The 27713-nt window shown below is 42.1% G+C and overlaps 1 protein-coding gene across 12 annotated transcripts in view; it reads left to right on the forward strand.

The window, feature by feature from the left end:
* The window catches only part of NTNG1 (netrin G1), a 334331-nt gene that overhangs the window by 58664 nt on the left and 247954 nt on the right, over positions 1 to 27713 (forward strand). The window contains exon 1 of one of the 12 annotated variants that reach the window (XM_053244431.1): positions 9211 to 9339. The exons of the other annotated variants lie outside the window; for them this stretch is intronic. The gene's annotated coding sequence lies outside the window, so the exon portion shown is untranslated. Of the gene's footprint in view, positions 1 to 9210; positions 9340 to 27713 lie in introns of those variants that run through there. 12 annotated transcript variants of the gene reach the window in all.

Here is a 27713-nt window from a genome sequence, read left to right on the forward strand (position 1 = left end):
TCCAAACTTTCTGAAGCTTGAAGCGAAGCTACCTGGTAATATACGTTGTAAATGAAATGCAGCATGGACAGTTTCAAAGTCCATAAGGAAGGAGCTTTCTGGGAAAATCAATTTTAACAATTGATATATTACATCCCTTATTGGAAGAGAAAAGTGCATGTAGCATCTTGGAAAACATTCAGTGCACGAGTCAGGTGCTTTTAATGCATTCACTGACAGGCTCAATCTCTTACTGCTTCTTAAATTCATAAGCAGAAACTTTACATTCTTACAAAATTGATCCAACAGACTTGGTTAAACAGGCATGCACATATTTAAATTCATCAGTGACACATGGAGGCATATGCTGTTTCCAGAATTTGTGTTGCAGACAATACAAAACATCCTTGGCCAAAACAAAACCGGCTTGACAAATTCCAGATGTCAGGGAACCATGGCACCTAGAAATTTAACTGTGGTGCCTAAGGTATTTTAATCAAACCTTTATTTGTCCCAGACAACCCTGTTTCTCTTCTAAGTATGTTACTTGTAAAGCGGATAAAGAGAAGTCCATTTACTCTCCCCAATAATGTCCATCACTAAGTCAGGCAATTTTTAGGAGTTTAAAATTTATGTAAGATTTCTGGGACAGTGGCCTGTATTTTTATCAAGTTTCTCTATAAAGTACCACCTACCATACTGTGGGATAAACAATAATATCTGCAGAGGATTTGATGTTATTTTTATTTTGTGCTCCTTCTTCCCTGTATAGCAGAAAGTTAAGCCTCCATCTTGCCAGGAAAGATATGACTTGCAACCTAGCTTGTTTTGGAGCATTGTCCAGCATCCTGTCCCAATAAAAGCCACCTATCATTATTCATAACTGGTGGTCTACATATGTGTAGAGGATGAGATGGTGGCTGACACATCTCGCAGCATAACACAGGTGATTCTGAACAGCCCATGCCACAGTGGGCATCTAAAGCACACACCCAAGTGGCTGTGCAAAAGGGATGTTCTGCTACTATTTTCCATTGGGTGATCCATGTTGCAACATGACTCACATTATACAACATGAGATTGCGCAATGGTAGCAGCATAGCCCTGTGCGCTAACATGGGTGTGTCTTTTAGATAACCACAGTGACATGGATGGTTCAGAACTGCCCAGGTTATACTGGACAATACTTTGCAAAATGATGCAAACAATGCAGTATGCTGTCCTGCAATATCTGTACCACAATATCTGTATCCCTTTAAATCTGTATGGCAGTGTTTCTCATTAAATCCAAAAATAGAACGGATAGGTAAAAACTATATTTTTTTGGACCAAAAAACTAAACTGAAACCGATAAAACAGGAGCTATTTAGAGATGATGGGGCTCTCCCCCACTACACTCTCCATATTTTAAACTACATGATTATTCCTCAGAACCATCTATATCTTTGACCAATGCCAGTCCTCTATAATGATAGGTGAACTTTTACAGGATTGATTTAGGTTGAGTCTGGCATTCATTGGTTTGTTTATATTTCTATTTATTTGTTTGTTTGTTTTGTTTTTCAAAAAAATCTACCCATTGCTTTTTAAAGACAGAAGATGGCTTCCAGTATAAAAAATAATAACAATCTAAGAGGCCATCAATAAAACTAAAACCAAGAGAACAGAAATTAGTAGACTGGTAAACAGTGAAACAAGACTCAAGAAAGGCCTGGAAAGGCTTTCTAAAAGAGCAGCTTCTTCCTGAAGGCCGGCAAAGAGGGCCAAGCGCACATCAGAGGGGGAAGGGAGTTCCAAAAGTTAGGGGAAACAACAGAGAAGGCAACAACAACATTCATCACCAGCCTTACTTCAGACAGTGGTGGGATGCACTTGGAAACATCTTATGGGCTGGGCGTATTCATATGGCAAGGGATGGTCCTTCAGGCATCTTGTTCCTTAGCCGTCTAGGGCCTTAAAGGTAATCATCAGCACCTTGAACCATGCCCAGAAACAAGCTTGTGACTAATGTAGCTGAAATAACATTAGTGTTTTGTCTCCAGGGCATTGAAAGCTGTCAGCACCTCAGCAGCTACATTTTGTACCAGTGGAAATTTCCAGTCAGTCTTCATGAGTAGCCACATCTAGAGCATGTTACAGAAACCTAATTGAGAGGAGACAGGACCATTGGCTGCCATACTGCGCAGGGCACCACCAGCCTAGGAACAAAGCATTTGTGCAATTTCAAGAGCACCCAGTTGCACAAATACAATAGTGTGATAGAGGGCCATTAGTTCCAATGGCCCTCTATTGCACGGCTGTGCAGTTTTGTGAAATAGTGCCCTTGTGTTCTGTGAAAATGGTCTATTGCTGAGCTGACAGAGCCCTGCACACTATGTCAGCTGCTGGGCTAGGTCCACCTGAGTCAGAAAAGGTCACAGCTGCCCCACCAGCTGAAGCTGATTTGTAGATGTACTACAAGCAGGCTTGTCGAATGTTCTTAAAAAGGTCTTTCCCCTCAAGTGTTCTGAATTCAATTACAATTGCTGCCCCTTATTAGCCTCTAAAGCTCCTTACCTGCTTTCTGCAGTGGCTGCTCTGGCAGCGGCATCTTCACATCTCTGCCACACCCCTGCTGTTTGTTCCTCCCTGACCCTGATACCTAGAGCAAACACTGCTATGAGAGCATTCCAGGCACTCTGGGAAATGTAATTTTTCCAGGACATCTGGTATTGATGGGATAAAGTAAAATGTGCCCTCGAGTCGGTGTTGACTCCTGGCGACCATAGAGCCCCGTGGTTGTCCTTGGTAGAATACAGGAGGGGTGGTGCCCCCCCCAAATGGTATCCCTGAGGTAAAGTAGCATCTTGCAGTTGTGACATGCATTGCCCTAAAGCCATTAGGTTGAATCATTGCTTTTCATTTAACCACTTATTGACAGATTAGAATCAATTGGAGAATTTCCAAACTGTTGACAGAACAGCAATCAGTTTCTCTTGACTCAATAATATAGAATGCAAAATGATCTTACATATATTGCCTGAATTGAGAGGTTTTCCTCCACAAATGCCATCAGTACTGGTGCTGTTTCGTAGGGTGCAGTTTTGTTCATACACTAAGGTCATAGACACAATTAAAAACTGTGTTCTCCCTGAGTTTGGGATCTGTGTATCGTCCCAATTTCCGGTTGTGTGGAAGCAAGGTAGGAGGGAAAACTACCCAGGTTTTCCTCCTACCTTGCTTCCACACAATCACTTCCACCCAGGTTTTCCTTCTACCTTGCTTCAACACAACTGAAAATTGAGAGTGCACACAGCTCCAAAACCCGGGTAGAACACAGTTTTTGACTGTGTGAATGTCCTCAGTTTCTGATTGTGTGAATGACCTCTATGAATCTTATCTGAAACAGTTTTTACTATTTTACTACTAGCAAGAACATAGAACTGTTTTCCCCCTGCCCAGCTCTTCCAACATGCAGTGTATTGATTAAAATATTTTATGATTGCCTTCCTCCAGTCCCTTCAGGAATTATGCTTCAGTAAGTGGGCTTTTGATGAAGTTTGAGAGCTACTGGGCTTGGAGCTTGACCTCTGTGTTTGACATCTTTACAGTTTCTAAAACCATCAGTGTTGGGGTAGCCCAGGATTATGATGACTGACAGTTCAAAAATGCAGTGATCTGCTGTGTCTAACCTATGTCAAGCTAGAGAATATTTAAATCAATAATAATGCTATCAGAAGTGGAAAATCAAATGCAAAATAATTCCCCGGGCTTCTTATGTATAATGACACTTGCTCTTTTGATGAATTGCTAATGCATTCTTGCACAGGAGAACTGACAGAACAGCCAAGTCTGGGATAGAAAGGGCAACACTGAAAGAATGGATGCCTTCATTGCCCTTATTACTGCTGATCACTGTTGATGTTTATTTTTATTCTAAAATGTATAATCTACCTCTCAGCAACCAAGGCAGCACTACAAATCACACTAATTATCACTAAAAGAAAATATCCCTGTGTTTTATACACAGACTGTCTTGCTGCAGGTTATGGGCCTTGTTCTGAACTGAAAAGACAATGTGGCTGTTTTCACAAGCAGCCTAACCCAGACTAGGGCAGCCCAACCTGGGTTAGGCGGCTTGGATGCAGTGCCAGGATCTGTGCGGAGCCCAGCTTAACCTTACTTTGAAGCCCAGCTTTTAGCCAGGGCTAATGGCGTGCGCACGCCCTTAACTCATCTGCTGGGATCATGTGTCTCCTCAGGCTGTTCTCAGCCTGCGGAGACACAGACACGGGTGCCTAGAGTGCCTATCTGATGGGGGAAATCCCCCAATGCACCATACATGGAAGCCGGTCCATGCTTCCCAACAGTGTGGGATGCTTGTCTGGGGGAAGGTATGTTTTGCGCAGCCTTTCCTCCACCCGCTTGCCCGCCCACTGCGTTGGTTGTGTAAATACCCTTACTATGTATTGCAGCTGTTCCTAATCTTTATTTTCATGAAAAGCACTTGATACAGTCTGAATGGGACAGTACTGTTTCAGAATGCAGGAAGAGGACCCACATGATTGAATAATCCCCACATCAAAAGTTCCCTGCCCATGAAAAGCTAGGATTTCAGGAAGGACTCAGCATAATATGTAGTCCCGTTAACTGGGCCAAGAGGCATCTTTCAAGAGGTGCTCTCATATATTTAACTGGGGAAACAATTGTCCCTATCTAATATCAGTGCAGCATCTCTCCAATATCTGTTGGTGTTTAACTAGTTTGTCTTTTAGATTGTTAGCCATTTGGGAACAAGGAATCAGCTTATTGCTTTTTCCTTGTAAACCACTTTGAGAATGTTTTGTTAAAAAGTGGTATAATCATAATAATGAATTTTCCATGTACAAGGAGTTTTTGATGTGAGGAAGCCTTCAGTATGCAGTGTCCTATGTACATTGTAAAGGGGCATTGTCCTAGGAAAGCTTTTTTCTTAAGATTACAAGTTGGTATTTGGCTAATTATTAGAATTCTCCAAAGTTCAGCTGTTATTTGGCGGGGGGGAGAGGATCTTTCTAAAGCTCATGATTACAAAGAAAAGTTTGAAAAAGAATGGGAGAGTGAATAAAAATTAAGAATTAAAGAAAAAGAGAAAAATATGTTACAAGTGGGAAAGCTTCAAAGATCATAAATAGTTTTGGGTTCCCAAGTGATTCCAGACTAGGGATATGCTGAAACATGATTCGGCTGTCCAAATTGCCAGCACCTCCCTTTAAATTCAAGGGTTTACACAGACCCTTTAAAGCAGAGGAGAGCAGGTCTGTACCTGCTCCTCCTCTACACACCACTGTTGCTGCCATCCCAGTGCTTCCCCCAGCTATACCTGTGCACTTGCAGGGCTTCTCTCAGCTGCCTCTGTGTGGCACTGTCACACACATGTCACACTGTAATGCTGTCCCCAACCATGCTGGCCACACAAATGGCTGCTGCGCATGCACAGAGGCCATGCATGTGCAACTGCCATGCAGGGGCAGCTGGGAGATGCTCTGCTGTTGTACAGGCATAGCCGGGGGGAGAACTGGGATGGTGGCAATGGTGGTGAGCAGAGGAGAAGCAGGTGCAGGCCTGCTCTCCTCCACTTTAAAGGGGCAGTATAAGCCCTTGAATTTAAAGGGAGGTGCCAGCGATTCGGACAGCCAATTGTGTTTCGGCATATCCCTATTCCAGACATTCCAAAACACATTGATTTTAAGACTGGGGGGAAATAAATACTTCCTGGTTTGGAAAGGCAATAAATATTTGGCAAAGGTATCATTGCACTTGAGGTAAGAAGGGCCCATTTTGTTGGTTTCATCCTTAAATATGTACAATTCCTAATTAAAACAGACAATCCCATCAGTTCATATTTTATGCATTTGTGGGTTTTTAATATAACCACAACTAAAAGGTTTGGTTCAGGAGGTTTGAAATGTCTTATAACCCTTTTAACAAAACATTTTCAACTTAATTGATGTGCTTAATGCTACTACAATGCCCATCCAAGATGCTCTAGAGATTTCAAGCAGTGGGAAATGAAATACTTACCCCCCCCATATATTTCTGAGTGCATTTATTTCTTTGCTTTTCTTAATGTGGACATCATTAAGGATGCAATCCATCCAAGGTTCTGCACTCTTGAGTCCCATCAATATAAATGGGAAGATCTTAATCGTGTGGTTTTCATACCATGCAGTCTGCTGTTCTAAGCGAGATTCCCACATACTGCTGTGTTCTACTCAAAAGCATTCTTGCTGCAGCTTAGACACTTACAGCACTGTGCTAAGGAACCACAAAGACTCTGTGTGCTTGCAAGTAGTGGTTGCGACCTTTTGAGCAGGACGCAGCAGAGTGTGGGCATCTCACGTAGAACAATGGTAGACTGTGCATAAAGTCTACCAAGACTTTATGCTTCTTCTTTAGCAACCTTTATCATGGATCATTGAAGCCTGTGGGCAGAGCCATAGCTCAACGATAGAGCATAGGTATTATATATACAAGGTCCCACCTCTGACATTTCTAGATTTCAGATAGTAAGGCTGGGAATGACCTCTGCCCAAGGTGCTGGAAAGTTGCTTTTGCTCTGTGTAGGCAATACTGAGCTTGGTGGATTAATGGTTTGATCTGCAGCCCTGGATGGAAAGGACGAATAATTTTCAGGAGCAAAAGGCAGAGGTCAAATTAATAAACGAAACATAGGACAGCTTCATATGTTCTGCCCATTTCAGTTTTTTAGAATGCATTGAAATGAATATGCAAAAGACATTTTTTTTGCTGAAATGTCAAATTCATTCAAGACACAAAACAGGCCAAAAAAAATTACTCAAGAAGAAACAACCCCTTATTGGGAGAGGTTTCTCTGTATTAAAACTTCATATGAGCAAGGTTTTGATTTAGCTAGAGCTGAGTTTACCAGAAGCATACTCATTTACATTTCTAACAGTGGATCACAGACATAAAGGTCTAATTGAACTGTCTGCTTCTCCTGAATACTGCTGCCTTGCAATCTCTAGACCACAAACATGGGGATAATGTCTGTCATTTTAGTACTGCATCTAAATCCTGCAGTGTTCCTAGTTCTATAGCAAGATTGTCCAGCTTCTGCATTCTCAAGAGCCACTCTGTTCTCCAGCTATTGTTGTGGGACCAGAGCTAGTTCTATAATACATTTGGAATAACATAGCAGGCTGTGGACCAGCCTGATAGCTCTTTCTTCCTGCTTGCTTTTGCAGTGGCTGCTGGCAGGCTGCAACCAAAAGGAGTAGTGATGTTCAAAAGGTGAGTTCTCATTTCCAGGCAGAATAGGCAAAGATTCCTGACAGCAGGGCCATCCCTAGTGGGGTGCGGGGCTGGGGGCGAATCAGCATGTGTGGGGGCCTCCTTAACATTTCATGACCCATGCTAACTTGGCCAAGAGGCACCTTTTTAATGTGGTGATTCTCTTTATTCAGCAGGGGGAGAGTAACTGGCCCTTTCCACCCCCAGCACAGTACCTCCAGTGACTGTTGCTAGTATCTATCTTATGTTTCTTTTTAGATTGTGAGCCCTTTGGGGACAGGGATCCATCTTATTTGTTTGTTTGTTATTTCTCTGTGTAAACCACCTTGAGCCATTTTTGGAAGGGCAGTATAGAAATCGAATTTAATAATAATAATAATAATAATAATAATAATAATAATAATAATACACAATACACAATACACAATACACAATACACCAGATATAACTGTAGTTGAGAAGAAAGAAAAACAAGTTCAAATAATCGACATAGCAATACCAGGGGATAGCAGAATAGAAGAAAAAGAAATAGAAAAAACCACCAAATACAAAGATCTACAAATTGAAATTGAAAGGCTATGGCAGAAAAAGACCAAAATAATCCCAGTGGTAATTGGCGCCCTGGGTGCAGTTCCAAAAGACATTGAAGAGCACCTCAACACCATAGGGGCCACAGAAATCACCATCAGCCAATTACAAAAAGCAGCTTTACTGGGAACAGCCTATATTCTGCGACGATATCTATAACAACAGCAACAACATTGACAATAAAATTCTGGCATCCCAGGTCCTTGGGAAGGACTCGATGTCTGGATAAAACAAACCAGTCAATAACACCTGTCTGGCTGTGTAAAATAATAATAATATAATAATAATATTCTGCGACGATATCTATAACAATTGACAATAAAATTCAGCCATCCCAGGTCCTTGGGAAAGACTCGATGTTTGTATAAACAAACCAGTCAATAACACCTGTCTGACTGTGTAAACCAGAAATAATAATAATAATAATAATAATAATAGAACATTTACAATAAAATTCAGCCATCCCAGGTCCTAGGGAAGGACTGTGTAAATAAATAATAATATCATTACAGAATCATACTGATTGATGACATACAGTGTAAATAGTGTGAGTGCGGTGTTTGGACATGTCCAACCAGCTTAGACATATAATGCATTTCTAAATAAATAGAAAGAAATAAAAAGCACAAAACATGCTTCATAGTTCTCAGACCTTCTGGATTGCAAATCAACTTGAGCATAGTGCATTCATAAATAAATAACAAACAAATAAATAAAATATTGTTTGTGCCAGAAGTATTTGTAATTTTCTGCCATGAAAAAAGCCACTTATAGGACTTTTTGGATGATTTTTAAAAACCAACAATTCATCCAATCCACCTCAATTTAAATATACATATTCCTCCCACCCTGCCCTACATCTCTGCTCAATACCAAAACCCTATGCCAGGTCATTCCAGGACAGGTGAGCTAAGGCTGGGGCAGAAATGAGGGTGTTTTGCCCTTTTTTATGAAGGCAGATTCTTCCACATGGGGGTGGAATGATGGTCTAGGGGGGTCTTCAGTTCCAGACATTTTTTGTAATTTTCTGCCATGAAGCAAGCTACTTATAGGACATTTTGGATGGGTTGTTGTTTTTTTAATTAAAGGGGAAAAAAATAAAAACCAGCAATTTGTCCAGTCCACTTCAGTTTAAAGATACATACTCCTCCCACCCTGCCCTACAACTCTGCTCAATACCAAAGCCCTATGGCAAGCCAATCCTTAAATATTCAAGTGGGGGAAGAGATAACCACAAAAAGGAAATCACATCATACCTCCATTACTAAGACTGGGTTGGAGAGAGGGTCTGCTGAAAGCTCTGGTGCTGGACACTCTGTGCCTGCCTGCCTGCCTGCTTCTTTCCTGAGCTTCAGGCTCCAGGAAGGCCTGCATGGAGGCCTCTCTGGAGGCCCCGCCCACCACCAAACAGCTGAGAGGCAGGGAGAGGCAGAGCTCTAGCAGTTTTCCTGGGAGCCTTTCAGACACAAATGATCAGCTCTGGCTGGGCTGCAGGGAAAGGTAAGTGGCTGGGACTGGGGGGGAGAGGAGGGCAGGCTGCACTGCAATGTGCCCAGAGCGGGGCCTGTGCCAGCGCAGGGCTTGGGGCAATTGCCCCAGTCACCCCACCCTAAAGATGGCCCTGCCTGACAGTACCTTTCCGAGTCACGATTCAGCACTGATAGCTAGACTGTACATAGGTGTTCCCTCCCACTGGGCCGCTTTTCGTAGTGGCACAAAAGTGCCCTCCTCCTTGGGCCACAACTGAAATACCTGAAAACTGGTCGCAGCATCCAGTAAGTGCCATGATCTCTGGTGCACTTCATCTTTAGGAAGCCATTGTGAATGGTCCCGAAACAGGGAGCAATTAATTCTGTTCATTTGGACAGAAACTCCTAGCTAGAGCTCCCATTTGTCACTAGCAGAATAGATCTGTGCTGCAAGGAGGTATAGGATAATTAATTTCTCAGCATTCAATACTGAGTGCCATGTTTTGGAGACAAAGCATTGTCTAATTTCCCCCCCTCCTAATGGGGTTATATCGTGTTTTCATTATCGTTTCACAGCTCCGTTTCTTCAGCATTTTTCTCTGTCTCTATCATGTTTGAAAAGGTCAGCACTCAGCTTCACTGAATAAAAACTATTCAAGTGGCCACAAGGTGTGCTCCCAGCTATTGCCCAAAGAGACTGTATGGAAGTGAACAATGAGCAAGGATTGATACAATACAATCCTCAGGTTTTGAAAGGAAAGTCTTTAGAGTGCTAAGTGACAATTTGCCACTTGTGCATGTTCAACATTTTGTTAAATTGCTACTTGTTTCTTTACACTCACGCTTTTTCCCCTTTAAAAAAAGAAAAACTTCAACTCACTCTACTTTTTATATAACATGAGAAAAATAGATCTAGTGAGAACAACTGGGTAACAGAAATGATTTAAAAAGAGGGTGAAGCATTAAAAACCGTATGCAGCATCCGGCGCCAGTTGGCTGAACTGATATGATGGCACAGAATACTCACAAACATTCCATGTGCTAAGAGAACAAAGTTGTCAGAATGCTTGTAGTTCTGTTTCTGAGATGGAAAGAGCTGTTGTTTTGACTTAGATTAAAACCTCACCCAGGCTTTAGGGACAAATTAACTTCATAGGCAGGGTGAGAAACACAAAAAAGATGTCGGGGCACCTGGAAGCAGGAATCCTAGAGGTAAGTTTCCTGAAAAAAGGTGCTTCATAGGCAATTGGCAAGTGAGGACTAGATAAAATGAAACAAGGTTTAAAGGAAAAGAAGATAAAACCAGGGCGATGGAAGTGAAACAAGAAGGGTACTAAAACAAGAAGGGGCAAATAAGAGAAGAGGATATTTACATAAATTGACATGTAATTTGAATGACATTTGGGGACTAAATTAACCAGGCTATAGGCTCCAGACTCTAGATATCATTCATTTACATGGCCTTTGTAGAGCAAAGCCTGGTGTAGCAATTGGAGTAGAACTGGAGAGGCCCAGGTTCAAATTCCTCCTTGATTATGAAGCTCACTGAGTGACCTTGGGCCTCTTACCATCTCTCAGCCTAACCTACTGCACAAAGTTGTGAGGATAAAATGGAGGAGGGAGAACTTTGTACACTGTCCTGAGCTCCTTGGGAAAAGGGCAGGTTAGACTGTAACTACTACTTCTATTAAAAATCAGGTCCCGGTCCAGAATAGCTTGGCAATCTAAATATCCACATATGGGGAGGTAAGATAGAGGCAAGGAAGGATGGGATGATTAGGTGTGACATGAGATGATAACATGGGATGATTATGTGATAACATGGGATGATTACGTGGTCTTAGCCTTCATTGTATTGTAATTCTACACAAGATTTATCCTAAGAATATATCATTTATGTTTTAATCTTAGAGTGTGATTTATCATATATCCCAGGATTCTGAAAGCATCATGGCAACAAAATGTAATGGGCCCTGATCCAAAATGCCTCATACCCTGCATGTTCTGCTCCACTGAACAATTTGATTATGTTTTGTGATGATTCTCTTTATTTAGCAGGGGGAGAGCAACTGGCCCTATCCACCCCAACACAGCATCCCTCCAGTGACTGTTGCTGGTGTCTATCTTATGTGCCTTTTTAGATTGTGAGCCCTTTGGGGACAGGGAGCCATATTCTTTCTTTCTTTCTTTCTTTCTTTCTTTCTTTCTTTCTTTCTTTCTTTCTCTATCTATGTAAACTGCTTTGGAAACATTTGTTGAAAAGCGGTATATAAATATGTGTTGTTGTTGTCGTCTTGAAATTGGCCCCATGCCCTTGCAAAACCTGTGAAAATGAGCCCCCCAGCTGTCTGTCTGGTGGTACAGATATGTTCAGATGCTAAGTATAGGGGCTGACATGTTGTGCAGCATAACATGAGCAGTTCAGAGCTGCCTGCACTGCTGTGGGCTCCTAAGGAAGTGTCAGTGGTCTTGTGCTTTTGGACAAGAGCACAGATACTTAAAATAGCACACCCATACTTCAGGAGTACTTAGATTGTTTCCAGTGTAAGTAGTATTCCCTAAATATGAATGCACTACTGTATTTTCACTCTTCTGCAAAGACCAAAACTACTAATGGTTCCTTAGGAGTTGAAAGCACTGCAGGCAGTGACATTGCAGCCAGGATTTCCATCCCCATCCCACTCCCAAGATTGCCTCCAGGAAAGCTATAGGTTTGCAGAAGTCTTTTCCACAAACAGATCACCCTTTCTGGACTGTGTTGAATATGCATCTAACAGTTCTGTTTTATCCTGCTCTCATGCTCTGATCATCAGAAGCAATTTTACATTCAGAGCCAGAATCTCGTATCAAAGTTTCTTAGAGCAAAATAAGAAAGCAAAAGGTGCATAATAAAGTTCCATTTCAAAGTTAGGAGCTTAGTGCCAGAGAGACATGCAATATTTATTATAGTTGTTAAACGCACATGAATTATTATTGGTATTTGAATTTCTAATGTGTCCTGTTATACCTTAGGCTAGCTAGGCATATGCTTGATATTCAATTTTTCATTGTTTCTCAGAAGTGTCTTGTCAGTCCAACTGGTAGAGTAGGTTCTCAAGCCATTAGCATTTTACAGAAAGATGCTGTTTCCAATTTGGAGCAGGTATACTGTATTTAAGAGCCACCTAATGGTGCAGCGGGGAAATGCTTGACTAACAAGCAAATGGTTGCTGGTTCGATTCCCCGCTGGTACTATACTGGGCAGCAACGATATAGGAAGATGCTGAAAGGCATCATCTCATACTGCATGGGAGGAGGCAATGGTAAACCCCTCCTGTATTCTACCAAAGAAAACCACAGGGCTCTGTGTGCACCAGGAGTCGAAATTGACTTGATGGCACACTTTACCTTATACTGTATTTACAGTAAGAACCTTGTGGAAATCTACTTAAACAGCTTTGCCTAATCATCACCAGGCTACAAATAGCAGAAGATTCAACTTGGCTGAATCGCCAAATTGAGGCCAATTCTGTAGATGTCAGAGGTAGTAAATGCCTGCTTAAGAGAAATTGTGTTCCTAGATGTGAGACCCCTTTTAAAAAAACAGCTGTTACACCCAACTGACCCAACTTAACAACTATTATCATGTGTCAAATTCACCATTCTTTGGCAACACAATTAAGCATGACCAACTCCAGATATTTTTGAATGAAAAGGATTAGTTAAATCCTTTCCAGTCTGGCTTCTGATCTCGTTTTTGGACTGGAATTGCTTTGATCACCCTGAGAGTTGGGCTATGTTGGGAAATGGACAGAGGAAGTCACTTGATCTCTTGATGATGTTCTGTACTATCAGCCATTGTATTCTTCTGGATCAATGGGCTAGAATCCGGCTGGGAGGCATACAGTGTTCCCTCTAAAGTATGTGCATGTGCATGCACACACACATTTTTTCATGTCCACTTAGTTAATTTTAGATCCCACTCAGGTTGAATCAGGAAGGCCCCATTCTGAATGCATGTGCATGCACACTGCCTTGATATTTCCTCCCAGAACAAAACTTATTCTGTGCACTGATGAAAAAAATTATAGGGAAAACTGGAGGCATAGTGTTACTCTGATTTTGGTCCTTGGTTATTTCCTTCCTGTCAGGTTTTCAGAAGGTGGTGCTGGAAGACTGCTCTTCCACCCATGACCTTTGGATTACATGGTGCTATTTTTCTTCTGTTCTGTGCTATGTAGTAGCTACAGTGGTCCCTCGACTTACGTAAATAATCCATTCCGAACGCACGTTCGGAGGTCGAAATTTTCGTAAGTCGAGGAGCGCACCACGGAAGTCTCAAAACACTCGTAATTCGAGGAAGCCGCATCTAAACATTCGTAGGTCGAGTAAGCAACTACTTCCAGTAAGCAACTACTTCCGGTCTTTTTTGTCGCTCGTAACTCGAAAAAAACGTAAGTTGAGTAGTTCGTAGGTCGAGGGATTACTGTATATGAAATTGTGTGGTAAGATCATTTAGTATGCAGATGACACCCAACTCTTATCTTTTATTTCCATCTTCACTTCCCTGTGGAAGTTCTAATCCAGTATCTGGGTCAGTTTTGAAGTGAATGAGGTAAACTAAGGGCCAGTTTGCACAAGTACCAGCCCAACATTTAAACAGGGTGGAGATACATCAAGAGTTTGTCTATCCTGCTGTCACTAAAGAACACACCAATGCACTGTTGGGGCATCCTTTAATTGTGTGCAAGAGATGTTCATTTGAAAGGCTCCTAAACATGCACTCCAAAACTTGTTTGCTCCCAAACCTGTCAATTGTTTAAACAAAGTTTTGGAGAGCATGCAAAAGGGAAATTTGGATGAATGCCCCTCTCAAGTAATTAAAGGATGTCTCAACAGTGCATCAGAGCATCCTCTAGTGACATCAGGGCAGGCTGTGTTTTCACCATATCCCTGCCTTCAATATGTGGGCCACCAGACACTTGTCCAGACTGGTTCCTTATCTTATAAAACTTATGTGTGATGTGGAAAGTCTCTTCACCTTGGGGACACTAATTCTTAGAGGTGTTCCTTGGTTCCTAAGCCAAACCTTAGTTAAAAAGTGAGTTGAGAGGTAGAGCCAAATCTTCTCAGTCTAGCAAGGCTAGCATGATGTAGAAGAGAGAACCAGCTTGTAAAGTCAAATACAAAGTGGAGAGGCCACAGTGAGTCTGTATTCTCTCAGGAGAATATTGGTATTCAGTACTGCCTGAAGATATTCATATATAAAAGGGTCCCCCAACTCCCCTTCAAATCCCCACTCCATTTTGTGTGAGAGGGGGATGTTTATGGCTGGGCCAAAATTACCCTCAATTTCAGCACCCCATTTGCAATGTTGGGGAACCTTTTCAGGCATGAAATGGGGGAGGTATATTCCTAGGTATTCCCACAACTTTTGTTTGTTTGTTTGTTTGCAGGAGAATCTAAGTGAGGGCAGGAAGAATTTCCCTTACTTGGATTGACTCAAATGGTGGCTGCAAGGCAAGGGAGTATTAGGAATGCTGCCACCATTAAGACATGAAAGCCATCAATGGTAGGGGGGTAGGTGGGGAAAGCAAGTCAGAAGATAATGTCAGGGAATCTTTTACCTCTTGTTGCCGCCTTCCCAGTTTTGAGCTGAAAGTTCTTTTGAAAGAACTTTTGGCTCAACTTGAGTTTCAAACCAAATTAGGTGGATTAGGATGCCCCTTAGCTATCAATACAGTCCATGAATTCTATTGGCTTGTCACAAAAGGACTGTATAGTACTGGAACTGGGTTCTTTCCTTCCCCGGTTATACTCCAGCAGAATACTTGCAAGTCAATGAATTGTTTTCTGAATCATTTGGCAACAAAAAATGCTGGCTGATTTGATTTTCTGTTTAATGGTTTTCTGTTCTTTGCATAAAGAAAGAAATCCTTAAAATGGCGTAAAATGTCAGTTTAAAATGTTTTAATGATATTTTGAGAATTTTGCATTCCCACTGGAAATAACTACACACAGTGATGTCATCTCCATAGCAGGAAAAAATACCATCTTTATTTCCAAGCTGTGGATATTTTGCCAGCAAAATAAATTATCTGAGTATTTTTCACTTAATATCTGTTTTGTATTCATCATTTTGGAAACTTTCTATAGGCTTCTAATATTTTGTGGCATACCACTAAATATCACATGATTTTCTGGGGGAAAGGACTCTGTGACGTGACCTTCAAAAACCTCACACAGTGACGGCAGAAATGATGATAAAAGATTGTACCCGCAATCCAGCAAGGTGAACTATGCACAAATTTTAAAAGGAATGTGAAAAGTTCATTGCAAGGAATGAGAGCTAGATACTGAGAGGGAAACATTTAGAAAAACACTACCGAGTTCGCAGGTGGCAGCTTGGACATTGCCTTGGATCATGACTTGTGCAAAAAATTGGAATGAGTAGCATGTGCTACTTTCCTTTAATGTTTGTTTGTTTGTTGATGTGAGCTGTAGCAAAGGTGATTGATTGATTGATTGATTGATTGATTAAGTGCCGTCAAGTCAGTATTGACTCTTAGCGACCACATAGATAGATTCTCTCCAGGATGATCTGTCTTCAACTTGGCCTTTAAGGTCTCTCAGTGGTGCATTCATTGCTATTGTGATCAAGTCCATCCACCTTGCTGCTGGTCGTCCTCTTTCATTCAAATTTCCCCAGCGTTATGGATTTCTCAAGTGGCTGAATCTTCGCATAATGTGTCTGAAGTATGACAGTTTGAGCCTGGTCATTTGTGCCTTGGGTGAAAATTCTGTATTGATTTGTTCAATGATCCACTTGTTTGTTTTCCTGGCTGTCCATGGTATCCTCAAAAGTCTTCTCCATCACCAAAGTTCAAAAGTGCCAATGCTTTTTCTTTCTTTCTTCTTCAAAGTCCAGCTTTCACATCTATAGAGTGTCACAGGGAAAACCATTGTCCAAATGATTCTAATCTTTGTAGATATAGACACATCACAGCATCTAAATATCCTTTCCAAGGCCTTCATTGCTACCCTACCAAGTACTAGTCTGCGGCATATTTCTTGACTGCAGGATCCTTTATTGTTGAGGGTAGATGCTGAAAAGCAGAAGCTATCCACCACTTCAATGTCTTCATTGTCGGTTCTGAGGCTGGTTGCTGTTCCTGTTGTCATTAGTTTAGTCTTCTTTACATTTAGTTGTAGTCCCATTTTAAACTGTGCTCGTTGACTTTCATTACTAGAGCTTACAGATCATCATTCTCAGCTATCAGAGTGGTATCATCAGCATAGTGCAGGTTATTGAAGTTTCTTCCTCCAACTTTAAAACCACGCTCATCTTTTTCCAATCCAGCTTCTCTCGCTATATGTTCAGCATATAAATTGAATAAAGAAGGTGAGAGTAGACAGCCTTGTCTTACTCCCTTGCCGATCTGGAACCAGTCTGTTTCACCATGTTCCGTCTGGACTGTGGCTTCCTGTCCTGTGTATAAGTTTCTCATGAGAACAATGAGATGTTCTGGGACACCCATTTTCCTAAGGATATCCCACAACTTGTCATGGTCAACAGAATTGAAGACTCTTCTGTAGTCAGTAAAGTACATATTGACTTCTTTATGGTATTCTTTGGATTTCTCAATTATCCAGCATGCATCAGCAATGATTTCTCTTGTTCCTCACCCTTTTCTGAAACCAGCTTGAAAATCCGGCATTTCCCTTTCCGCGTAGGGTTCTAATCTGCGTTGGATGATTTGAGCATTATTTTGCTAGCATGTGGAATTAAGGATGGTTTGCACAATCTGTTAAGTCTCCTTTCTTTGGTATGGGTATGTAGACTGACATCTTCCAATCTGTTGGCCACTGTGTTTTTCTTCAAATTTGCTGGCATAGTTTGGTTAGAGTCTTGACTAATTCTTCTTCTGTTGCCTGCCATATTTCTATAACTATTCCATCAGTTCCTTTAGCTTTCCAAATTAGTAATGACCGGAGTGCTGATCTAACCCGTACTAGAGGTTCTTATCTTCCCGCACTAGAGGTTCTTGCAAGTAGGGGATATCTTCTAGAGCATCATGGATGTTGACGTCCCTGCTGTACAGATTTTCAGTATACTCCTTCCATCTCTGTTTGATCTTCTCTGAATCAAAGGTAGTGGAGAAATGTGTTTGAGAAATGGCTATCACAACAGTTTTCTTTAAAGAAGTTTCAATATCCATTCTATCCAAGATTTAGGCTAGAATTGATCATGGGACTGTCACTAAAATCTAGCCACACTCCTCCTCCTCCTCCTCCTCCTCCTCCTTGTTTCTTGTAATTCCTTGTACATTACATTCTTTGAAATGTTTAGCAATATAAAATGTATGAAATGATAACCTCATATTGCAATTTTCCCAGTCTCTACTTGGCAGTGAATGAAGTGGACCTGAGGGGAACTGCAATGCAGTCACATCATGTGATGTCATATTTTTGCATGTTACTGCGGGGAGGGGGGAGACAAAGAACTGCTGCTTGGACCCAGCACTTAAATCCACTTTACATGTACCTAAAGTGAAGTTGTTGCTACCACCTCCCTGTTGCTCCTTTGCCATTTTATGCATAAACACCCCTGTTTGTGTGGTTCCTCTGCCAGCATTTTTAGTATATCATACAAATTATGCTCTGTCCAAGCCACCAAGGATTGCTTGCATGGTACAGTGTTAGAGGAACAGGCAAAAGCTCTTACACAGACTTGACTGGCATGATGTGCAAAGGTTTTTTGAGTCAAGCTGGTAAAATTACCAGAGAGGCCAAGGCTGGGCCAGCGTAGGAACTGACAGTTCTTTCCAGTGTCCAGCATTCCCTTTAGAGTGAGCACATGGTGTCCATCAGTCAGGTAAGCACAGTGTGCCATCCAAGCGTCCCTGCCTCTTGCTTCTTGCAGACTTTTCCTTTGGCCATTTTATCAGTTGGAGGCTGCAGTGTCATATTTTTCTGGTCCTACAGAGTACTGCCATTTGATATTTATTCCACACCATTAATGAAGGTGCTATAAAGAAACAACCCTTAAACTCTGTTTGATAGTGGACCACCATTCCAGTTTGCTTGTCTCTTACAGACTTCATGCAGAGATAAGGAAATGTCACCAGAGAGACAAAGTTGTTAGAGATGGAGAAAGAGAACTGAAAGGGTTGAGGACGGCATTAGCTGATTCTGGTGAAACGAATTCATCTGATAACCAGTGCATTTGAAATGGAAGATCAGATCAGAGCACAGAGCAAGGGGGACTTCCTTTGAGCTCTCTCTTTTCCTAACAAGGGTAGCAACTTTTGTTGGGTGTAGGGGATAATTTTCAAGCAGGAAGAGTTAGATGCCTTTCTCTTCTCCCACTCCATGCCCATCTTCCATTTCAGACTATATTCTCTGTAGCTATTTTTAAAAATCCTCTATAAACAATCATGAAATTTTATTTAATGTTTAGTGTTATCTTCATTGTTGAATTGCTGAAATCATCTTGCTGCAATTGGGGGGGGCATTATCAAAATGGATACAGTGGCTGACTGTAAAATTAATCAAAATAGTCTAATTGGAATTGAAAGGACAAGTTAAGTATTTCATTTGTCCTTTTCATTTCAATGGGTCTACTTTGAGTAATGTTCCGCAGTATGTCAGCTGCTGTACCCAGGTAGATGAAGAATGAGAACATGTTGACTAGCCACATAACCCCTGCACCAATAAGCTCTGTGGCCATGTCACGTGCTCTCCACATATTGAGCACTTGTCTACAGAGGAGACTTTCTGTGTATGTTCTGGAACCATAATTGGCCAGGGTTCTGGAATGCGGGGAGGTCTCTGCAAGTTCAATGCTTGTCTGTATGGGCAAACACCAAAGTGGTGGAAGCACAGGGAGTGTGTAGTCACAGGCTGAGCTGGTATGTTTGTGTGGGGGAGGCTAGGCAATTCTATCCGTGCACACATAGTATGCTCATACCTGAATAGGGAGGGGGAGAGAGAGAGTGAGGAGGAGGAGGAGGAGGAGGAGGAGGAGAACTACTACTACTACTACTACTACTACTACTGAGCAATGGGGCCAATAGAGACCTGTGGCAGGCGAGGGAAAAGAAGGGAGTAACAGATGGTGATGCAGAGATAACTTCCTTTTCTCTGTCCTGAATTTCCTGAAATGGATATAGCAGGACATTTAGAACAGAGAAAAGTAAGTATCTCTTCACACAGTGCATAATTAATATATGGAATTCACAAGATGTGATGATGGCCTCGGAATACCAGTTGCTGGGAAACAGCAGTGGGAGAGAGTTATTTACCACTCCTGGGCTGCCAAAGGCATCTGGTTCACCACAGGATGCTAGACTAGATGGACCTTTGGTCTGATCCAGCAGGGCTCTTCTCATGTTCTTATGAGCTTCAGGGTTTGCAGAGAAGAAAGAGCATACTATTGGGTACATGCAGGGGGGTGGGTGGGAAAGGAACATGGGATGCAGACATATGGTGGAGGAGCAACGGAGAGATTGGATAAAGGCCTGATGTGTTTAGAAAGCAATAAAGTAAAGGTATGTGCAGAGAGGGAAGAGAGAGTTTTAGGGAGCAGAGAAGGGAAGGGGGTTAACAGAGTATGGATTAAAAAGAAAACATTAAATTCCAGTTGTAACAAAAATTCTTTCCCAGTTCTCAACAATTAATGCAGCAGCTCTCGTATGATAAAAATGGCCCTTAGAATTATAGGAATTGGGTCCATCTGCTATGAAGACTAGACAGAAGGATTATTCTTGGAAATTAATTTGCCATCAGAATGGTTGCTCCACATGACACTTCATTCCTCTGGTCCTCCAGAGGAATGAAGTTCTGAGTAGTGAGTGTGCTTGGGCAGATGGAAGTCCAATGAGAAATGGAATCATTAAATAATTAAAGGCTGCTGGGACCCCAAAGTGCCCACTTAACTGAGAGCTTGCTTTTGCATGGTTGATTCACCTTGCCTCTTTCCACAGCATCCGGCTGGGGGCAGGTAATTATTCCCTGTCTCCGCATTAGCCGTGATTGGAGCATTCAATTATTCCCAATACAGAGAGGCAGCAGAATTACCCTCAGAGAAGGTTGCCTGCTGGGCTCAAGGATAAGTCAGTTATGCGCCAGTCTGTCAAAAGAGACACATCCAGAGCTGTGACTCACACAGGAAGTCACTGGGGTCTTGGTCTCACCTGTGAGTGAATAGGTCTTACAGCTGGAGGTATAAAAATGAAGTGTGCTGCCAATCTCAGTTCAGAGAAATCGTGTGATTGAGATTTCAGAAGGAATTTTAAGAAACACTGGATGAGAAGAATGGCTTATTACAACAAAAACTAGCTGCATGACTCAGGCCAATAGTTGTTCCCCAGCCCAAGGCATAGTGAGGCAGTTTATGGTGATGCAAAGCCTGCCCATTATAATCCTGGGAGGATGGATATGTGAAGGATGAGGGCAACTGAATGGTCAGGATTTCTAACAGCCCTATCTACTGCCTTGTTAAGCTAAAGTACTTGGACATAAACAGATTGGGTCTTACTGAAGCCAGTGTAATTAAATTGGTTTAAATCCAAGCACTTAAGTTTAATTGGGGTGAGTTGTCTGTCTGACAGCACATATATATGCGATGAGCAGTGATCTTGCACTCTCTGCATGCTATCAGTTTCAATGGGAGTGAAAGCCACAAACTGCACTGGGATTGCCTTGAAGGGATGTTCTGGTATTGGCTGCATGATTTTTCCGCTGTTCAACTTCACTAATAAATCATTTATATCAGGAGCTGTGCAACAGGGCTAAGGAAGAAAACAACACAGTTTTTTCTTCGTGTCAGAGAGCAAAAAGCCAATAGTTCTCCCAGCTCAGTTTGTCACTTCATCTCTAGTAAAATGCTGACCTATCTAAGATTTTTGAGCTTTACGGTAACATCTCTATGAACTTGCTCTCTGTAATATTGCTGGCCTCTTCATAGATCCTAGAGAGTCGTGTTTATTTGGGTTGGCTGCTTTTATCTCTTCTGCCAGTGAAAAGACTTTGGGAATTTGGAAATGGACAGAAAGGGGGATGAAGAGATCAGTTGCTCCCCCCCCGCCCACCCCCATGAATGAAAAAGAAAGAGAACGAATGGCAAGCAAAGAGGTGCAGGGAGACATTTGTCCCATAACATAACATTTGTCCCATAATTTTAGTACTACAGTAGCTAGAGAGGAGCCAACTTATCTAGGTTTACCTTTGATCAGGTCTGCACAGCTTCAGCCCTCCAGCGATTTTTGGACTACAACTCCCACCATCCTCAGCCACGGTGGCCAGTAGCCAGGGGTGATGAAAGTTGTAGTCCAGCATCTGCAAGAGGACCAAAGTTGTGCAGCCCTGCCCTAAATAGACTCAGAAATTAACTGAGATGTTTAAAGAAAAAAAAATTAAAAATAACTCACTTGCTTATAAACCAATTTGAGGATTAGCAAAACAAGGGAGAAATGTCTCTGGGCTGGTTCGGACATTACTGTCGTGACCCACCCAATTAGGAAGAAGACATGCTGAATGTGTGCCCATTGTGACATCCTCCATGAATGTATTGAAGGCCTCACAGCACATCTCGTGTGTGTGTGTGTGTGTGTGTATTGTGTGTATTGTGTGTATTGTGTGTATTCATCTGATTGGCCCCTCTACACACACACTAAAGTATTTTAAGGAATGTACTGTGAGGGTGTAGGAGTATATGCAAAAGGCATCAAGATTTGTGTGCTCTTATCACATCCCCTTTCTGATTGTATGGGCCAGTAAAGTATCGTCTGAACTGTCCCTCTGTTGCTTTGTTAACGGACTGTTCTGAAAAGCTTCCCCAAGAAGACTGGAGATGGGAGAGCGGGTTTGAGAGTCTGCAGTGCATTGTGTCTGTTTCCCCCATCTTAAAAGGCAACTTGCCTAGCTTTTTAAAATTTCTACTGCTTGGTTTCCAAAATGTTAAGGTTGTTCTCTGTAATAGGTTTCCCCCCACCTACGACTAAGGTGGAGAACTATAACAATAAATTTATATTTATATGATTTTTTATTTTTATTTTTTTGGTAGACGGATTTGCTTTGCCTCTTTGGCCATAGCTTTCCTATTAAACACAACATGTTTAAACTAATATTTGGAGTGTATTCAGAGTGGCTATTTGGACTAATAGCTCCCCACATCAGTGCCAGCCTGTGTTGTGAGGTGGAAGAACTCACCATTGTATGATAACATGATATGGGTAAATGTGCCTTAATGTGACATGAAGAGGAGAAAGAATGAAGATGGGCCTAATGCGTTTGGCAGCAGCCCCACGTTTGAGCCTACCTTCTAGTTCTTTCTTGGTTGGCAATTAAATCAAGGTTGCTTAATTTCACACTGGGTAAAAATTAAGCCTCTGGTCTTTTATGTGGCAGCAGGCCTTTAATTAAGGAAGGAAAGACAAGCATATCAGCTTAAGTTGAACCTTAGGCCAGGGAAATAGCTTTCCCCCACCATTTGCCTCATTTAATATTCACAGACCACAAGAATCTGTCTGTCATTTGTGGTTAGGAGTCTACATTTCCCCCTGTTCGTTGGAGAGCAGTTGTCCTTTTTGTTCTGCTTTGACACTGACACCGTGTTTTGCTTTGCTCTGAACACAACTGTGTGAGCACCCTGTACTGCTCCTATGTTGGCGTCACCTACTCCGCCTGAAATTAGCATTCCCTGTTGCCAAGCGGCCTATTTATACAGAGCATAACATCCTAACTTTGACAAGTTAGGAAACAAAACCAGTGTACCACGAACATGCCAATTGAGGGTGATTATATTAATTGCTATTCAGGTCAGTGCTCAGATTAATTATTATGTTTGTGTAGCATGTTAGTTAAGTGGTTGCCTGATTGCTGTTCAGAAGATTGATTACTTGTTACATTTACCTTGTGGTTTCTGGGGGGAAAACTGTCGCTTGCATTTCATCAATTCAAAGCACAGTGAGGTCAGGAAGAGCAAATGGGAATTGTACGTTGATTTCTTGGAGGAGGTGCAGTCATACCTGAAATGGCATCAAACCCTTTAATAAGTCATGTGCACCCTGGTGGTCTCTTGTGAGGAACATAAAGCATGCCATGTGTAAGGGCTTTTATCATCACACACACACACACACACACACACACACACCATACACTTTCCTATTTTAACCAATGCCTCTTTTGTCACAACTTTATTATCCTCACCTCCCCCAACCTTGATGCACAACATATTTTATATGATACATGATTTATTAGGCACCTTGAGGGGCCCTTGACACAAAAAGGTAAAGGGGAAGATATATTTTAATACATTAAACAAATAGTTTATTAGTAGTCCCATGTAGAGGTATGCATTAATGGTTTGCTGCCAAAACAGTTCGCCTTAAACCGGGGTGGTTCAGTCCACAGTTGAACTGAACCAGGCCCAATTTGGGAAAACTGGTTCAACAGTGACCGGGCAGCTGGGTAGGGGCAGCAAAAGAGGTGGTAAGATGCTTCTCCGGCTGGCCCTGCTACTCTCCCTCCCTGGTGGAGTCCCAAGTGTGCATGCTGCCTTGTTTAGGAAGCCACTTGCATGGTGTTGGAACAGTTCTGGCCTCTACGCATACATGGACACCATCTGACAGGTTTGGCCAAATGGGCCAGTCCGGCCAGTCAGTTTGACTGAACTCATTTGGCAAGGGATTGACCAGTTATCTTCAAGTCCACTAGAGGGGGGCCTGACCCTTCCCCCCACCCACATGTGTGGCAGGTTTTGAGGCCCTGGGACCAAGCACCTTCCCCCTCCCCCCATTTTTCCTTTGACCACTATGAGGGAAATCCAAATTTTATTTCAAATTTGGATTTGGATTCTGAATCTGATCTGATATCCAATATTGGCAGAGCCTGTAGAATCCGATTCTTATATTTTCAAATTTGTATCATTTCAATCCGAATTCTGTGAATGTGCACAGGCCTATTAAATATCATTAAGACATATGTATTTTATTTGTTTATATATTTAAAAAATCTTAATCAAGCTTTAAAATGCATTGAAATGCCATCTCTATTTAAAGGCATGTGTCGGGCCTTCCCTCTGGCCACGGGAGGGCCTGAGTACTTCTCCAGTTGCAAAGCCGAAAAGACGGAAGCCACACAGCTCCTGGGTACAGGCAAAGCCAGCTGGGACATTCTGCAGTTGTCAGGGAGAGCCAGGACACCCAGGAACCAACAGACCGTGGGTGGGCCAGAATGGCCCAGCAGGTTGTCTCCTGGTGGCAAAGAGGAGAAGGCAGGACTTCAACAGTTGGCAAGACGGGCAACAGCTGAAGGAGAGAGGATGCAGGCAGCTAGATTGGAGAGGGTGGAGACAGGAGAGGGGGGTTGAGATTGCCCTGATTGCAGGACTTTATATAAGATTTGGATGGCCAGGGATGAAGAGAGATGGGCCTAGAGACTTGGCCCTAGAGACTCCTGGTGAGGAGCGGTCTGACCCCTCTCCCTGATGGCTGGTAGAGGAATAGGGTGACAATTAACCCCCTACCCAGCACTTCTGAGGCCACTTCAACAGCCTGTGAACTGGAGCAGAAGGGGGGGGCAGTTGGAGACTGTGGCCACAGGCAAGTGCGTGACACGTAACAGAGGATGGTTGTTATGGACATCGTGGCCTGAACTGTTAAAGGGGGGTTCTTCCAAAGAGGGTAAGTGACCCCGTATATATGGAATTTTCTAAAACCCCTTTTGCCCTCACTATTGATATCTCCCAGTTTGAACAATGGTTATTTGACCAATAGGAACGCCTAATTAAGGACCTGGTGCAGCAACAACATGCAGCACAAGTAAGCCTTATAAAAGACCTGTGTAATGGGATGGAAGCCCGCCACCCAGTCCCTTGGGTCACCGAGGCAGCAGAAGGAGAAGGGCAGCTGAATATACCCTTCATACTAATAAAACATACGCAAGTGAACTAACTTGTGAACTAGCTAACTGATTTGAACCAAATTTGGAACAATTGTAGGGACACATAAGGACACCTCAGTGTCATAGTTTGTGATGATGTCATCCACCCCATTCAGGATGGCAGATGCATGAATGTTTGAGGCATAACTGGGCTAACTTGTGAACCGTCTAACTGATTTTAACCAAATTTGCTACTTCTGTTGGGACACATAGGAATGGCTCAAGGGTGTATTTCATACACCAGTGTGGTGTAGTGGTTAGAGTGCTGGACTAGGACTGGGGAGACCCGAGTTCAAATCCCCATTCAGCCATAAAACTAGCTGGGTGACTCTGGGCCAGTCACTTCTCTCTCAGCCTAACCTATTTCACAGGGTTGTTGTGAAAAGAGAAACTCAAGTATGTAGTACACCGCTCTGGGCTCCTTGGAGGAAGAGCGGGATATAAATGTAATAATAATAATAATAATAATTATTATTATTATTATGTCACCTACCCCAATTCAAGATTGCAGTCGAGTATAACTCACTACTTGAAGGTCATAAAACTATGTTTCTTTAAAATTATTACTCTAATATTAAAAGCTATTATGTGATACTTAAAAACTGCTACCCCTGAAAAAGGGGCAGGGGAGCTATGATATTATAATGTACATAAAGAAAAAGCCCTGACTAAAACAGAATATATAGGATAGGAGCATTAGAAAATAGTGGCAGTTGAAAACTGTGCGGAGCTGATGCGAGGGGAAGGCCTGGTCATCATGGTCTGATAGATCTTACACGCTGCCATGTAGAACTTGGTGGTGTTAAATGTGAAGGCCATTTAACCTTCATCGGAAACCTTCAATGAACCTTCATAGGAAAGGTTCATTTGATCACCAACCCAACAGGCAAAGAAGGTGGCAACGCACCATAAACCCTGATGTCATTTGACATCATGTGCTACAAAGTTCTGTTTAAACTGGCTTTTAGAGTGCTTGTTTAGGGGCCATTTGGATTAACAGGTGAATGTCCCCCCACACAAGTGAAGGACATCTCGACTGTGTGTTGGGACATCGAGGCAGGTGCACTCTTGGCACATCCCTACCCCTCTTTGTGTGTTGAGGCCATGTTCATTTGAACCAACCTGGTAGCATTCATTTGAGGCATATGTACCTAGGTGCTTTTAAAATGAACACAGATACAGATATTCACACAAAAATCTATCTACGTGCGTACAGATATCTGTACATTCATACAACATAATGTCTGAATAAGACTTATGAGTGGATGAAATGGGTGGTTGGATGCAGGTGTGCACTTTGAATCTGCTCAAAATAAAATCATTTTGCTGTTACGAATTTGTACTGTTCCTTTCTCCTTATGATCCCCTATTTGAATACTTTGGCAACATAGAGATGTTATGAACACGCTTCTGTTTCCATTGCTGGAACACTGGAGGCTGCTTCATATGTTACCAGGAAGCAGTGCTGAAGGAGGTCCCAAATAAGGGACATTTGATCTTTACATAGTGCCTAAAATAATTGAAAGAAAACAAGTTAAATAAAAAATATAAAAACACAAAGTGTATGGAATATTTCAGAATGCGATGAGATCACAAGTAGCAAGGTATATTCATGAGCTTCCTTTGGAACGTTCTGGTTTTTTGTTACATAGTGTTTTTTACCCTTTTCTGATTAGCAGCATTCACTTTTTGTCTTTCCAGCGCCGTAGGTGAAAAATGTTATTTGAAAATAAAACTGGTTCTATCCATCATATTCAGTTGAAAGGCCTTAGCAAACATTCAGCAATCCTGAAACCCAGCCTTAACCCTTGATCCAACAAGTCTTCCCAGAAGAATCTTTTTTAACACTTGCTATTATTTAGTGTGTCAGATTCTAATGCATTATACTACACACTTTCCATTGCATGATAAGAACAATTGGTTGTTGTTTACCACATTAAATAAAACTTTTTTCCTCCAAAAAGGTAAATTTGCTTTGATATGACAGCTCACCAGCATGGAGGCACTCATGGGAGGTGGGCATGATGACGGACATGCTCCAACTGCCTGAAACCGATTACTCATTTTCACCAAAAAGATGGAAGTGCCTACACAGAGCAAATCAATTCCTTGCAGTGACAGCCTATTTGTTCTGGAAGCAGAAAGATGTCCCCACAGACACTGATCCAGCTGGTGTAAAACTCTTGTGCCTTTCTGCTGGTATTATGTACACTACATAATACACACAGACCTAGTTTTTCCAGTGTGTCTCACAGACCTGAGGTGGCTTGAGTTGTTTCACGCTGGAGAAACATTATGGCTACAACTGTCACTGCCGGCTTGCTGGTTCTTGTTTAACCAGAAAGCCATAAATCTTCTTTAGCACACTGACTGCCTTGCACGCTCTTTTCCTTTTTTCCATGCTATTAACTTTGGACATACTGAAAGAATCTTGGTCTAGCATGCAAGACTTCAAGAAATAAAGTATAGTGAGACTCCCTC

The sequence above is a fragment of the Hemicordylus capensis genome, chromosome 4 (genome assembly GCF_027244095.1).
Source record: "Hemicordylus capensis ecotype Gifberg chromosome 4, rHemCap1.1.pri, whole genome shotgun sequence".
Lineage (NCBI taxonomy): Eukaryota > Metazoa > Chordata > Lepidosauria > Squamata > Cordylidae > Hemicordylus > Hemicordylus capensis.